Source organism: Vespula vulgaris, chromosome 9, assembly GCF_905475345.1.
Source record: "Vespula vulgaris chromosome 9, iyVesVulg1.1, whole genome shotgun sequence".
NCBI lineage: Eukaryota > Metazoa > Arthropoda > Insecta > Hymenoptera > Vespidae > Vespula > Vespula vulgaris.
This window is the reverse complement of record NC_066594.1, coordinates 1,887,501-1,902,499: the sequence shown is the minus strand read 5'-3', so window position 1 is coordinate 1,902,499 and position 14,999 is coordinate 1,887,501. Positions and strand designations below refer to the sequence as shown.

Here is a 14,999-nt window from a genome sequence, read left to right as displayed (position 1 = left end):
GCAAATCCCATCAAAAGTAATTTTCGCACACGATATAAGACCACTTTATCAAGATAGATCGAATTAACTTAGATTCTTAAATTTCTATTTTTTATATTGGCTCTCTCGTTAAACGTGCTACTTATTTACTAACGATTATCTCCGATCGATTTCGAAAGTTATACACGTTATAAAAGCGAATAATCGAGAGTTATAATCGAGAGTTTCATAGATGGATACACTTATTACTTTTTAAAGATCGATCAAGTAAACGAGAGTAATTTTCTATCTATCTATCTATCTATCTATCTATCTATCTATCTCTGTCTTCCTCTTCTTTTTTCTTTCCTTTTCTTTTCTTCTTCTCCTTCTTTTTGTTTTCTTTGAGATGGTTTTAGTCGATCCTCCGAATTGAATCTGTCCAAGGTGACAAGACAAATGTCTCGTTGCACTTATTTCCAACGAATGGCACGGGTCAATTAGCCAAAAAATTGGGACGTCAGGAGCTAGTGAATACGTAGAAAAAGTAATTCGATTTGAGGAATAGCAAGAGGGTTGAGGATATAGGCTATAGAGATAAGTGAGAGAAGATGCCAGTCATCCCTCGGTAATTAGTCAAGGGTCGCTTGAGTGCGGGCTCAACGGAATTCCCGAGTTCTACGAAGCGTAAGCGAGAAAGAGATGGACGTATAAGAACGGATAGAATAGAGAATACTATAACAGAAGTAAGCCAAGAGCAGAAGCCTCGTCCTTTTCTCTCGATAGGGGAAAGAAAGAGAAAGAGAGAGAGAGAGAAGCAGAGCTTTTGGCTTTCAGATATAATCGCTGGTATATATATATATATATATATATATATATATCTTGCGGAATGATATCGCGGAAAAGTTTCGCATCTTTCCAAGATTTCTGATTGATTGCTTTCAGACGGAATGAACCGTCTTGATTGTTTCCGGCACGGAGTAATCGGTTTCGTTTACTGGTAACATACGATGATAGAAAAATACTTTATATACCATTCGTCCTTTTTCTATTCTCTTTCTTCTTTAAAAATACGATATTTCTTCCATCTTTCTTTTCTTTTTCATTCCATTCTTTTCTCTCTATTTTTTTTTACTACGGTCGATTAGATAGGAACAAGAGGAGCCTCGTAGTATATCTAAAGAAAGAAAAAGAAAGAAAGAAGGAGAAAAAGAGCGGAAAAAAACGAGATAGTGAGAGACAGAGACAGAGAGAAACAGAGAGAGACAGAGAGAGAGATACAGTGTTAACATTTGGAAAGGGTCAGTACGAAATGTCAGAGAAGGGACGACCTATGTACTACGTCGTATCAGAAGATAGCTACGTGACATTTCGCGATGTATCCGTGGCCGATGCAACGTCGAATTAGCGCCACTGTAGAGTGCTGTATCGTATAGAGAGAAAGAGAGAGAGAGAAATAGATAGATAGATAGATAGATAGATAGATAGATAGATAGATAGATAGATAAATAGAGACAGAGAGAGAGAGAGAGAGAGAGAGAGAAACGCGATAGCCGGAATGTTACGTAGGTGCTTCGAGGACGCACTATGGACTGTCCACCAACTCGGTGGGTATACGTATTGGACTTTGGACAGCGGTCATCTGTCACTGTCATTCCCTTCTATACCCCTCTACGCTCATCGTCGCCGAGTACGAGGACGAGGACGAGGACGAGGACGACGAAGGGAGGATCGAACCCGAACCCTCTCTCGTAGCCCTCTAGCTAGCGAAGAGCACGTGCCGACGTGCAAGCTATGCCAAGCATAGTTCTCTGTCACCTCTATATATATATATATATATATTATATATATATGTGTGTGTGTATGCGCGTATGTATGTATAGAGTATATAATGTATAAGAAAAACAAATACGATTCTAATAATATCCTCTCGTTAAAACTGATCCTATCTTAAGTTAATCAAAATAATTAACATCTATATTCGAATAGTTTATTACACGACGTACATTACGAAATCTACTAAGTGTTACATACTTAGTTATACCTTACCATCCAACAACGCCGTTAGTATGGCAGCAAATTAATCTTAGCACTTGATTAACGTTATTACCAGCATAGTAATCAAGGATGCACGCTAGGGTTAATGGATTGACGTGTCCTCTCCTCTCCGTTTGCACGTACCAATGCGTACATCTGATATGCGTCAACAAACATCAATAGTACGGTTTGCTCGGCCAGACATAGTTCTGACGTTTCCAATCGCCTTTAATACTAAGATATATATATATATATATTCACACACGCACACACATATATGAGATTGATATATATTATACATACAAAATATCACGTTGTTGCGGTCTATGATTTCGGATTGATATATATTAATCGATAGTTATTACGTTTATATTAATTAATACGTTTAAATATACGTTTATGTTGTATTAATCGTCTAAGTTATTACGAATGATAAAGTAAAAACATTTTCACGTTAAATCGATCAAAAGAATGGAAGGAGGAGAAATCGTAGGGAGATAAAAGACTTACTTGTACAAAATAGCACAAGACGTTGATATTCCAAAGGCATCTTCTTCCTTATATCAGAGATGTACGTATCCGTTAGGTATAATGATTAATAACTGGCCATTCACGTCGCATTACTCATCGACGTTACGCGTAGACTTCCGCCAGACGAACGTTACTTACGAGTCTGCGGTTTCCAACTAGTCTCGACCGGCGACACCCTCTCTCTCCCACTCTCTTTCTCTATGTGACTAGTCTCTAACACGCATAAATATTATTATATATTTAGTTGAAGAAAGAAAGAAAGAAAGAAAGAAAGAAAGAAAGAAATAGAGATACAGAGAGAAAGAGAAATAACAAAGGACGATAGAAGAATGACTAACAATATTTTTCGTCCGTGAATACGTCCGACCTTCTAAATCATTGAACAACACTCATTGTTATATGTACCGTACCTAGAGTTACAAATATTTACAATTACGTCATATCCAACGAAGATATCCAACAATGGTTTACTGCAAAATGTATTAAAATTTTATAAAATATTTTATTAATTATAAATAGAATATTGTAATGGCTATATATATATATACACACACAACACACACACATATATATGTATATATAAAATATTTTAAATATCTTACTTAGGTGTATGTATATTCTACTTATAATAAAATATTCTATTATATTTATAAATTATATATATATGTATAACGCTTTGCTTTCTTCTCTAATAAATTCTCTAAAAATAGTAATAAAGTATTTAACAAAAGATAAGACAAATCAAGATGATCGATAACATTTCTCGAGTTTCCTAGTCTAATAGCTAAACTGATTATTCCAATTTCAAGGATCGAAACGTAATTACCCGGAGCATAACGATCCTCTACAATAATATCGTCTTAATTCGAAACTATCCCGATTATCCTTAATTTTCTTCATTTCCAACGACTCGGAGAGGATGTGTCCGAAGATTTTACCTCGTGTGGTAAATCATTACGTTATTACGACGTATCGTAATTCCATGTACAACAACAACAACAACAACAACAACAACAACCACAATAACAACAACATAGGACGTGAAAAAGGACTCGAAGGAAGAGAGACTCATCTCTCTTTTCCCCCATACTCACCCTCCTTGTACTCCCCTCCCCCTTTTCCGCCCTCTCTCACCGTGATCACGACCGTAACGATCATGACTGTTAGACACTATATAATACCATTGAGTTAAATTGATTATCTTCTTGAGTCTCCATGATTGTTTTGTACGATAGGATTAGAAATAATTGAAGAAAATCATTTACTTCTTTTTTCTTTTATTTATTTATTTTTTTTTATTATTATTACTTTCTAATATCAACGAAATCGATATCGGAATGATGCTGAAGAAGAAACTCATAAAGAAAAAAAAAAAAGAGAAAGAAGATTAAAATAACATCGATCTAAAAGACCGTGCAACGTAGACAACAAGAACGTTCATAAGATGAACGTATCGCATTTGAACTTTTCCACGCGTGAACTTTTTCAAGCGTGGAAGCCGTGAACGTTGTTGTTGCGTTGTTGTTGCTGTTGCTGATGTTCGGCCTTTCGGTTCGTCGCAACAATATTTTACAATCTAACGGATTTTACGAGCAACTCCCAGCGGTACCGTGGCTCTTCAATCTTCCTCAACGCGCCTATGAATATAAATACGAAGGCGGCAGTGATTTATGCTGGCCGAAGAAAAGTAGGAAAGAGTAGAAAGAGGAGAAGAGTAGACTTACAAAGGGGATGGAGAGGGAAAGAAAGAGAGAGAGAGAAAGAGGAAGAGAAAGAAAGAGAGATAAAACGATTCGATACTCCGAGTCTTATTTTACGTCGCGGTCAGTGTTTATGCTCCAGATTTTAGCACCTTCTCAAGGATATTACCAAGCGTTCCTTTCTGTCGAGAGCTAACCAATTTTTACGACGATGTTTGGAAGCACTATCCTATCTCCTTATCTCTCTCTCTTTCTTTCTCTCCTTCTTTTAAATCCACAGAATACTTGACTCGAATATAACACGAATTAACTCTCGACAGTTAACTTCAAGTATTTTAAACATTCAAAAACGACCGAACGAGTATGCACAGACTTAACGACGTATCAATGTTTCTTACGATTTGTTATTTACTCTGTAAAAAAGAGAGACAGAGAGAGAGAGAGAGAGAGAAACGAAATAAGGAAAAAGAAAGAAAAATTTGTAAAAAAAAAAAAAAGAATATAAGCTCATCACTGAAGGATGATTTAGTGGGATGCCGAAAAGCAAAAGGGACTCGTACAGGACGATATCGGTAGCAAATTTCGGTAGCAAAGTCGAAATCTGTTGAGACGAGTGCGTTATTAAGTCTTGATCCGACGTGTTGGTACACGCGGCCTGCCATTGTTCCAAGCAAATCTGACATACGAGTGCGCGATCATCGATCGGCTTCCTTTCTTTGATCGACAGGTAATGACAGTTTAAACCGTTTCATGGATAACAGAGAAAATGTTGTCGTTGCTCGTTTAAAACGCCCACGCGAATACTAGTCAATAGTTTCACGGCCGACAATGTAATCCTTTCCGCATGCAGCCTATAAGCTTCGTGTATATGCCTGCGGTCTGCTACGACGAGCTTTCTCTTTCTCTTTTTCTCTCTCTCTCTCTCTCTCTCTCTTTCTCTTTTTCTCTCTCTCTGTCTGACTGTAGACATGTAATGCATTTGATCCACGCTAAAACGCATTCGGATGTATCGTTCTCTATCGTTTCATGCGCTTATCGTTTGGTCCTCCTCATAAAAACTCGACTGGTACTTTAAAAAAGGAGAAAGAGGAGGAGGAGAATCATCAGAGAGGGTTACTTGTTAGATTTAGAAGATGAATAACCCTCTTTGTAAAATGTTTAACTCGAAATTTAAACGGGATTTGATTCGAGTACTTACTACTTACGGTACGTACTTACGTAGGTAACATACTAGTTATGTACTTACGTATATATGTATGTATGTATATATATAGAAAGAAACAGAGAGAAAGAGAGAGAGAGAGAGAGATAAATAGATAGATAGTTACTTACATACATATCGATTCTAAACGTTATTCTAATATATACAAATTTATTTCGGTGAAATACACGGCAAGAATAAAGATAACTAATCTCGAATGGATTTATACGATGATATAACGTCTTCGATTTCTCAACCCTCCTTTGCCAAAGAAAATCATCGACGAGAGATCGAATCGAAAGATCGTAGGTAAACGAATTCAAAGCACGAGTAGAATGATACGAGGATGGAATGACGATGTCGACGAGATTAGAAAGAGAAAGAGAGAGAGAGAGAGAGAGAGAGAAACATTATTCTACATTTCGTTTTCTCAAACTATGTCAAAGTTATATATATATATACACATATATATATCGAAAGAGATCGATCCAAAAATAGAAAATCTGACAATACAAATTGTTTCGCAAAAATCACGTTTCTTTTATTAAGAAAAGAAAAAGATTGAATGAGGTATAGTGAATTAGAGAGACAGAGGAAAAGAAAAACAGAAAGAGAGAGAAAGAGAGAGAAAGAGAGAGAAAGAAAGAATGGGCGATGGCATCGAGTTTGATAAATGACACAGAGACTTTATTTCTACCGTCGAGAGGAGTGCGAGTGACTATGGCCGATGTAATCAAGCGTTGTATTATATAACAGGGTGACTTTTCCAGATTAGGAGGGTCCCCCTCTCGAATTGTCTCTCTCCCACCCTTTTACTCTTACTCTTACTCTTCCTCTTCTTCCTCCTCCTCCTCCTCCTCCTTCTCCTCCTCCTTGTTCTTCTGTTCCACTACATAACCATTAACAATACAATGTCATCCTATATGTATAGCCTCTATATAGATAACAAAAACGTAAAGTAAATCACTCGGTTCGATATAATTCAATTTGTATTCGGCCAGAGACGCGTACGCATAATAATTACCTATCTATCCGGGGTCGGCGGAAATTTAAAAGCTTTTAAAAGCAGAAAATTCAGGTGGCCGATGTTACTCTCTACTCGTTTCAACGATATTACAACGTGGTATTATTATAAAACCCGATGGAACCTTAATGTAATTAGTTATAATCCAATTAAATTGGTTTCATTCATAAAAATCAAACGAAAAAAAGGAAAGAAAATAAAAAAGAAAAAAACGGAGTTATAATAAAAAAAAAAAAAGAAAAAAGATAAAAGAGATAGAGAGAGAGAGAGAAATGCATCGATCGAACGAGAGTTACTTTGGAAAAGAATTTAATGAGATATCGTAATAGAAACGAGATAGAAAATTATGTTTCTACGTATTACACACATATATATATGTACGTATATGTATGTGTGTATTTATTCGTAAATATGTGTAACGCGTGTCTCGCGAGAAACATATTTATTACTCACGCAAGGATCACGAGACAAATGGCGATACGGTAAAATGCGGATAATTATTTCTATGAAAAAGCGTGAATCCATAGAAACGGTTAATAGTTGTTACAACGACGACGAAGACGAAGAGAAATACATACGGATAATACTGTTCGCTACCTGTAAATATATACGTATCTGCGTAAAAGCGTGATACGCCTACCTAGAAGAGAAATAATAATGTCAGAACTTTAATCGTTACTTTCAAGTCATGCGGGATCTACGGTTACTCGACTTCAATTTTCTTATTATTACCCGTTAATGATGCAAGAAATCTTAGAAGTTAAAAAGAAAAAAGAAAAAGTAAGAGACAAATATAGAAGTAGTTGGTATATGTGTACGTGTTTGTATACAAGAGCACGCATAAACCTAGTTATTACATCGCTTTTACAACGTTTAATGTCAGTCGTGAGATTTTATGAAGAGAGTACGAATTTTTCATTTTAATATATATAGATTCAAAAATATATATATATATAACTATATAATTACAATTATATATAATATACAATAAATGTAATAAATATACACTAAATATGTATACAATATATATAATAAATATAAGTAAAATATATACATGCAAAATTTATCACAATTTTTGATGCAACATTTCCAAGTTTAAATCGTATATACATGCATTGCATGCGTATTACATTGCATCATATATACATTTAAATATATATATATATATATATATATATATATATATATATATATATATGCAAAATCTATCACACTTTTCGATGCAACATTTCCATAGTTTAAATCGTAACTAAAAGAGAAAGAGAAAGACGGACAAAGATCGTCGAGATATCACAATGGAACTTCGGTAATATTAAAGGACCGCTCTAGGGAGACACCGAGATTAGAGCGAGAAAAGTTAATCTTAATAAACGAGGGCAATCAGGATAGAGGCCGAGCTATAGTAGTCGCCACAAATGTGTGGCCCATGCAAATGCGTTTCAAAGCCAAATACTCTCGCGACCGTCTGCCTGACTAAGAATTTACATACCGTTCTCTCTATCTCTCTCTCTTTCTCTCTCTTTCTCTTTCTATCTATCTTCTCTTCACTCTGCAGCATCACGAAGAGTGCCTTTTGTCCGGTACGGAATGTCCATCAACTTTTTGTCCAGTATGGACGAGTAAATAGGAGATTCAAATGACCAACGATGTAAGGGCTTTAAGGGCTGCGAAATGGGAGAGAAAGAGAGAGAGAGAGAGAGAGAGAGAGAGAGAGAAAGGGAACACAAGCGAGGGCTTCGACATTCATTGGTCGAGCCCTTTTATTTGCTGATTTCGTACGGATTGTTTCGTGATTTAGCATAAATGTTTGATTAGATTCTCCTCTCGTGAGGAATAAGAAGAAGAGGGGTTCGATAGGTCGATTGGTCGGTCGGTCGGTTTATCTACTGTTCGTAATACTCACTACCATGCGTTTGTCCTCAGCCAATCCCCAATTCGATCGATCTATCAATTCTACAATGATTATCTAACGAAGTTATTACGCTTTTGTTTCTTCACTCTCGTGTCCTTGTTTTTTGCCCTTCGTCTTTAACCTCTATGACAATATTTATTTCTTTTAATTTACGAAATGTTTTTGTTTTTTCTTCTTCTTCTTCTTCGTCCTCTTCTTTCTTCTTCTTCTTCTTCTTCTGGATGAATCATCTATAAACATAATTTTGAAATTAACGCGTTAAGAGATTATTCGCCATAAAAGGAAATAATTCATTCGACCGTTGGAGTAGTTAGCAAACTAGGAAACTAACGTCGGCATTATACTCGACAAACTCTCGAAGTAAGAGACGACCGTTTCAACAAACGCGGATATCCAATCGGTCAAGATAGCTCTTGGAGAAACTACCTAACCTAGTGAATTCAGTTAGCTTTAGGTTTGCGATGGCTGGAGGTTAGATTGGGCCATCAGTTTAGACAATGGGACCTGCTTGTGCGTTTAAGGTAATCCCTCGTGAATGGTGTCCCTTTGGTACTTAATACATTGTCCGCCCTGATGGCCGTCCTTTACAACCTCGTCGTAGGGTGGTACATCGTCGACCCTTGGAACCACCCTGCGTTTTAGAAGCTAGCTCGCATTAACACCTATTTACTATGGCGTTAGTACATGGTGTACCTAACCCTTGCTTTCTAATAATGTTATATCTTCCCTAACAATTTGTCAAAAAAGTTTGTTAAAACGATTATCATCAAACGCTTAAGTAACGACGTTTCGTTAAGATCGTAAAAACGATTAAGAAGTATTATTTCGTTCGAGCTGAAAAATTAATCGAGATTTTATGAGGAACTAATTAAACGTATACGAAAAATTAATATTACTTTACCTTCCTATAAGATTAGTGCGCAATAAGGGATGTATACTACGATGTATATGTTGACGCCTCGGAAGATCACGTACGACTGAGATCATAGCTATGACAAACTCTCTTCTTATGTATAAACTAACGTGAGACATATTATGTACATCTTGGTACGTATGTTTGTTTATAAATGCCGAGAGTGATATTGAACGAGCAAACGTAAAGGAATACACACACACGGGCGCGCAGACACAAAACATACATATATATATATATACACATACATATAAGAGACAGATAGATAGATACCTATCCACTCTATAATCGATCGACCTTCTACGTTTGAATATGATTGATTGTCCCATGTAAAATCATTCGATAGTAATAACAATGTTACATAAATAACCATCGATGATTATTCCTTCGAACGATCTATCTTCCTAAAAGATATATCTCCCAATAATTTCTAATCGACAAATATGATCTATACTGTAAAATATTATTATTCTTCGACTTCGTCGAATAATATAATACAAGAGCTTTTTGTATTCGTGTTCCTAAGGCGAATCTTACCGTAGCGTTTCGACCTACCTGAGATAAAGGAAGAGAAAGAGGGAAAAAAATAGAAAGATAGAGAAAGAAACAAAGAGAAAGGGAGATAAAGAGAAAGAAAGAGAGATAGACAGAGAGAGAAAAAAGAAAGATAAAGAAAGAGAGAGAAAGAGAGAGATAGAATGTATCCCTTAGGACAGGTACTTGGAAATGCATCTAACATCCAAGGATACACCAAAGGATATCTTCGACGGTGGTTGGTCAGTCCCTTGGGTACGATAACGTTCGGACAAATGACCGGTCAGACCAGGACAGAAAACTACTGGCGGGAAAATCAGCCCTCTAAGTAAATTCGTATCAAACCCCTCGGAGACATTGTGAGAGAAAGAGAGAGGAAACATTGCGAGAGAAAAGGAAGAGAGAAAGAAGAGAGAAAGAGAAGAGACGTTGTAAAATAAAGAAGAGAAATAGAGATAGAGAGAGAGGATAAACGTGAGAAAGTGACCGAAGAGAAAGAACCATTGGAAATGGAGCAGTTGTGATGGTATGGTGGTAATGGTGATGGTATGGTGGAAGAGGTAAAAGGGGAGGGTGAAGAAAAAGGGAGGACGATCCGTCATAGGAGATTACCGAACTAAATAACGCGATCTTCTCTCGAAACGAGTAAAACGAAATAGGGGAGTGAATGAGACAGAAAGACAGAGTGATAAAGGGAGGAGAGGGTAAAGAGAGAGAGAGGGGGGGGGGGGTAGAAAATCGCGTAACCAAATTTCAGAATAATCGAGGACACGTAACGGGCGAGCAAGCCTAGGCACGAGTCTCGTCCGGTCCTCGATCATTCACGCTTCCGTGAATCTTCGTCCATCGTTCGCGGATCATCGCCCATCGCGAAACCACGTCTCGCCTAATGTCCATTCGATCTCTCTCTTCCTCTCTCTCTCTCTCTCTCTCTCTCTCTCTCTCTTCATTTTTTTATCTTTCTTTCTTTTTTTTTTTCTACAGTACGATGACAGACGAATGAGAGACAATGACCAAACGACTCGACGAAACGTTATCGAGAGAGATGCGTTTCTCCCTTTCGTTCAATTTTTTTCACTGTCCTTTTTATCTTTTCTTTTTGTTTCTCTGTTTTATTATCTCTCTCTCTCTCTCTCTCTTTGTCTGTCTGTTTTTCTCTCGATACCATTTTAAGGAAAGATTTCTATTCGTTTGGTAAATATTAATTAATATGTATTTTATTGAACGAATCATCAGTAAATAGGAATACTTTGATCGGTATAAGTAATTAGAATTGCTTCGGGTTGCTTGTGGATTATATAATATTACGTATATATTTTATTATAATTAGTATGTTTAAACTATCGATCGAACGTTCGAAAATACTGATATAAAAAATATTAAAAAGTCTTTGTTTCTTTGTTTCTTTTTTTCTTTTCTCTTACATTTTTGCAACGATTTGAAATAATCAGATTTTGTGTGTTTGCGTATAACAAAGTATATCGCATAAAATAAATAAATAAATAAATAAACAAAAATGTTAATTTCAATCGACACTTTTCCTTCCGTTTAATGATTCAATCAATTCATTAAAAATATAAATATGTGGATTATTATTTCGAGATGTATGAAAATGTCCGAATTCATTGGAAATTGTTGGATGAATTTAGACGAATCATTTTGTTTCGACGTAGGCTCGAAACGAAGCTTTTGATGTTTTCCAATGGTCGCGTTCAAATCTCCTCGTCTGTGGGTAATAAGCACTAATATCGGAAAATATTTCACGTCAATCCTTGCCTCGGTAGATATTGATTTCCCTTCGTGAAAGCCCCTCTCTCTCTCTTTCTCTCTTTCTCTCTCATTCCATCTTTCTCCATCCTTCTACACACAGCCACCTATTTGCAGCTTCCCAATATGCATTCAAACTGAAATTCTGTGAACTCGCGGCGTGTTGCACGCTCGACGTTCGTCCCGCGAGATAGATTAATTAATCAAAAGCCCCGTGTCTCTCGGCCGCACATAGCTTTGAAAAACTGTCCACGTTCGTGGTCGATAGTCACCGATGAACGATTGCAAGCTGTGAAAACGATCGATTCCCGAACAAGAGAAATACACACACACACACATACACAGAAACAGAGATAGAAATAGACAGAGAGAAAGAGAGAGAGAGAGAGAAACGAAATCATTAAAAACGATAAATCTTTCGAAGGATCAATATCATTTTTAAAACGGCACGAGATGAAATCCACGTGAAATTCGAACACGTTTAAACCAAGATCTTTGGGCGTTGGATATCGATCAACTAAATCAATTATTTATCGTTCTCTCGATGTTTCTTTAGGGCAAACCCAAACGATCTTCATTGTATCGCGATACGATTTGAGAAGATGGTTGCTTCCATTAGGAAGCTGGGACGTCTTCTTCGAAGATAATTTATTTATCTTTACGCTTATGACAAACGAAAGACGGATCGAAGGAACGATTCTCTATCTCTCTCTTTCTCTCACTCTTACTCTCTTCTTCTCTCTCCATCTTGTAGCATAGGTCGCCGAGGGCAATCAGCTACCAACGAACTTCTGACTCCGTTCCGACAGCGTTCATAAGCATTTGAATGGACCAATCGATCACACTTTCTCTCTCTCTCTCTCTCTCTCTCTCTCTCTCACACACACTAACGTTTTAACTTCCTCGTCGTATCGATTCTCTCACTCTTTTCTGTAGCGATGACGTCACGACTACAGTCATCCCCTATTAGTAGGGTGTGATGCCAACCAGTAACAGCAATAGCAACAGCAGCAACAGCAGCAGAAGCAATAGCAGTAGCAACTATTCGCGATGTATAAGAGAGAAAGAAAGAGAGAAAGAGAGACAGAGATATATATATATAGAGAGAGAGAGAGAGAGAATTTGGGGGAGGATCGAGGTTGACGATCACGAAGCCTAAAAGGGGCTCGGTAATTATATATTCTAAGGGTGTCTCGCCGATCAGTCAATGTTTCCGCTGCAGCTCTTCGACAATAGAGAGCAAAGCTAGAAAAAGCTTATCTGTCACCGGGCTAGGCACTTCCTTAGGGGAAGAAGAGAGATAGAGAAAGAGAGAGAGAAAGATTTTTAATTCGTGTCGCGATCGTCCGCTTTTGGCAATGAAGAATTAAGGAAGCGTCGCGACACCGGATCGATGGTAATTAGTCACGCGTTTGCTAAGATATATATTCTTCAGTCTACTTCCTTGTTTAAATGTTCGAGATAAACGATGATTATCTATTATCCTCGCTCCTCCTCCCCTCTCTCTCTCTCTTCTTTTTCTTTCTTTTTGAAAGAAGATAAAGAAAAATAAGAAATGATATATATATATATATGTGTATGTTTGTATGTGTGTAAAAAATAGATATATATATATATATAATATATAGGTATAGATATCATGTCCTGGATCATCGTCGTGAAAAGCGACAGCGTAACACGCGAAGGGACCTTTGAGAGTAGAAATTCGCGCGTGTTACGGAACGCATCTCGAACGCATGAACGGGTTGATTAAATTCAAACACCTCGTAGCTCGGATGCCAGGAGGCAAGAGAGCGCGTCGATGGACCGCGAGCGTGTGCGTGAGTTCAAATATGCTCATATCGGTACTGCTCAAAGGATAGAGCCCCGACTCTACCCACCTCCTCCCCCACCCATTCCCTCCTACCCCCTGTCTCTCTTCACTCTCCTCCTGTCTAGCTCGCTTACTCTAAAGGACAATAGTCACGCATGATAATAGCATGCCATCCGTGCTCACTCATTCCACTTCTCTCTCTCTCTCTCTCTCTCTCTCTCTCTCTCTCTCTCTCTCTCTCTCTCTCTCTCTCTCGCGCGCGCTTCTACTCTCAAGCGTCCGGTTGGGCAACCACGGCTCGTTTGAAAGGAGTAAATACCAAATATCGTCGGGGTCAAACCGTGTCCTTCCTACATCCATTTCCCTACGAATGACCAAAGTATCTCACCGAGAATATATATATATATATATAATAGGTATATATATATGTATGAATAGATGAATGTCTCTTTTTATAGATAAATGACGAATTTTTCCATTTTTATATATATAAAGAAATAAAAAAAGACCGCATATCGATCTCTCGATACTGTCATTAATCGATGTCGCCGTGGAAAAAATGATTGTTCTCTTTCCCTTTTTTTTATTTATTTCCTTTTTTTTTTTTTTTTCATTCACGAATGAAATTTTGTTGGGAAAGGTCCTTTTGTAAAAGCCATGCCCCGTTTATACGCGTTTCCTTTTATGCATTCGTTCTACACGGTCGAAGTGTCGATAACGTATCGTGACACTTTCATCTAGCCGATTCGGTCGCCTCTCCAATTTAAATAGTCGCGCGTCGATCAGTCATACGAATACGCGGAGAGAATTTCTCGCTCGTGCAATGAAATTTCGCGAAATAGAAGCAGGGAGAAAGAGAGAAAGAGATGGAGATAGAGAGATAGAGAGAGAAAGACAGAGAAAGATAATACTCCGAGGGTGTAGAGAATCCTAGCCGCGAAAACGCCGAAACGACGTTGGCCGAGGGAAGAGAGAAAGAGAAAGAGAAACAGAAAGAGAAAGAGAAAAAGAGAGAGAGAGAGAGAGAGAGCAATCTAAAATCTGTCAGCCCTTTGATCGATGCTACGTTCGCCATTTTAATGCCTATCACCCGACAACAAGCCTCACGTGAAATACGAGTTAACCCCCGGGGCGTTCTCACCCTCATCAAAGCGCGATCATCCCTCGAGGAATTCAAAACGCCACCGTCCTCGTGTGAAAATGTTTAAAATCATCGAGAACCCCTACCACCCCCTACCTCCCTCCCACTCTCCCTCTCTCTCTCACTATTACAGCTTCCATACTCTTCCTTCTTCCTCGTACACGTTCATTTCGCATTTTAGCCCATTATCGTTATTCATTATCGTCTCGCCGATATCTCTAGCTTAATTCTACACCCTCGCGTTTTTCCCCGATAGAAGATAAAGGGATTAACAAAGAGTGTGACAAAGAAAAAGATAGAGACAGATTGATAAAGAGAGAGAGAAAGAGATCGGTAAATCGAATATCTCTAAATCATTCGAAACTTTCTTTACGACTTAATAGGTATCACACGCCTACAGGAAATATCTGGAGAAATTCAATAAAGAAGAAGGGACAACACCTCTCTCTCTCTCTCTCTTTCTTTCCC

General features: G+C 37.7%; 1 long non-coding RNA gene across 9 annotated transcripts in view; it reads right to left on the bottom strand.

Moving 5' to 3' along the window:
• Positions 1-1,833: 1,833 nt before the first annotated feature.
• Positions 1,834-14,999, bottom strand: part of LOC127066279 (uncharacterized) — a 65,129-nt gene continuing 51,963 nt past the window's right edge. For 7 of the 9 annotated variants that reach the window (XR_007782339.1, XR_007782335.1, XR_007782337.1 and 4 more), the window contains one exon: positions 7,233-8,593. This is a non-coding gene — a long non-coding RNA (uncharacterized LOC127066279). Of the gene's footprint in view, positions 2,230-2,505; positions 8,594-9,264; positions 11,537-14,999 lie in introns of those variants that run through there. The other 2 variants (XR_007782338.1, XR_007782342.1) reach the window with 2 other exon arrangements.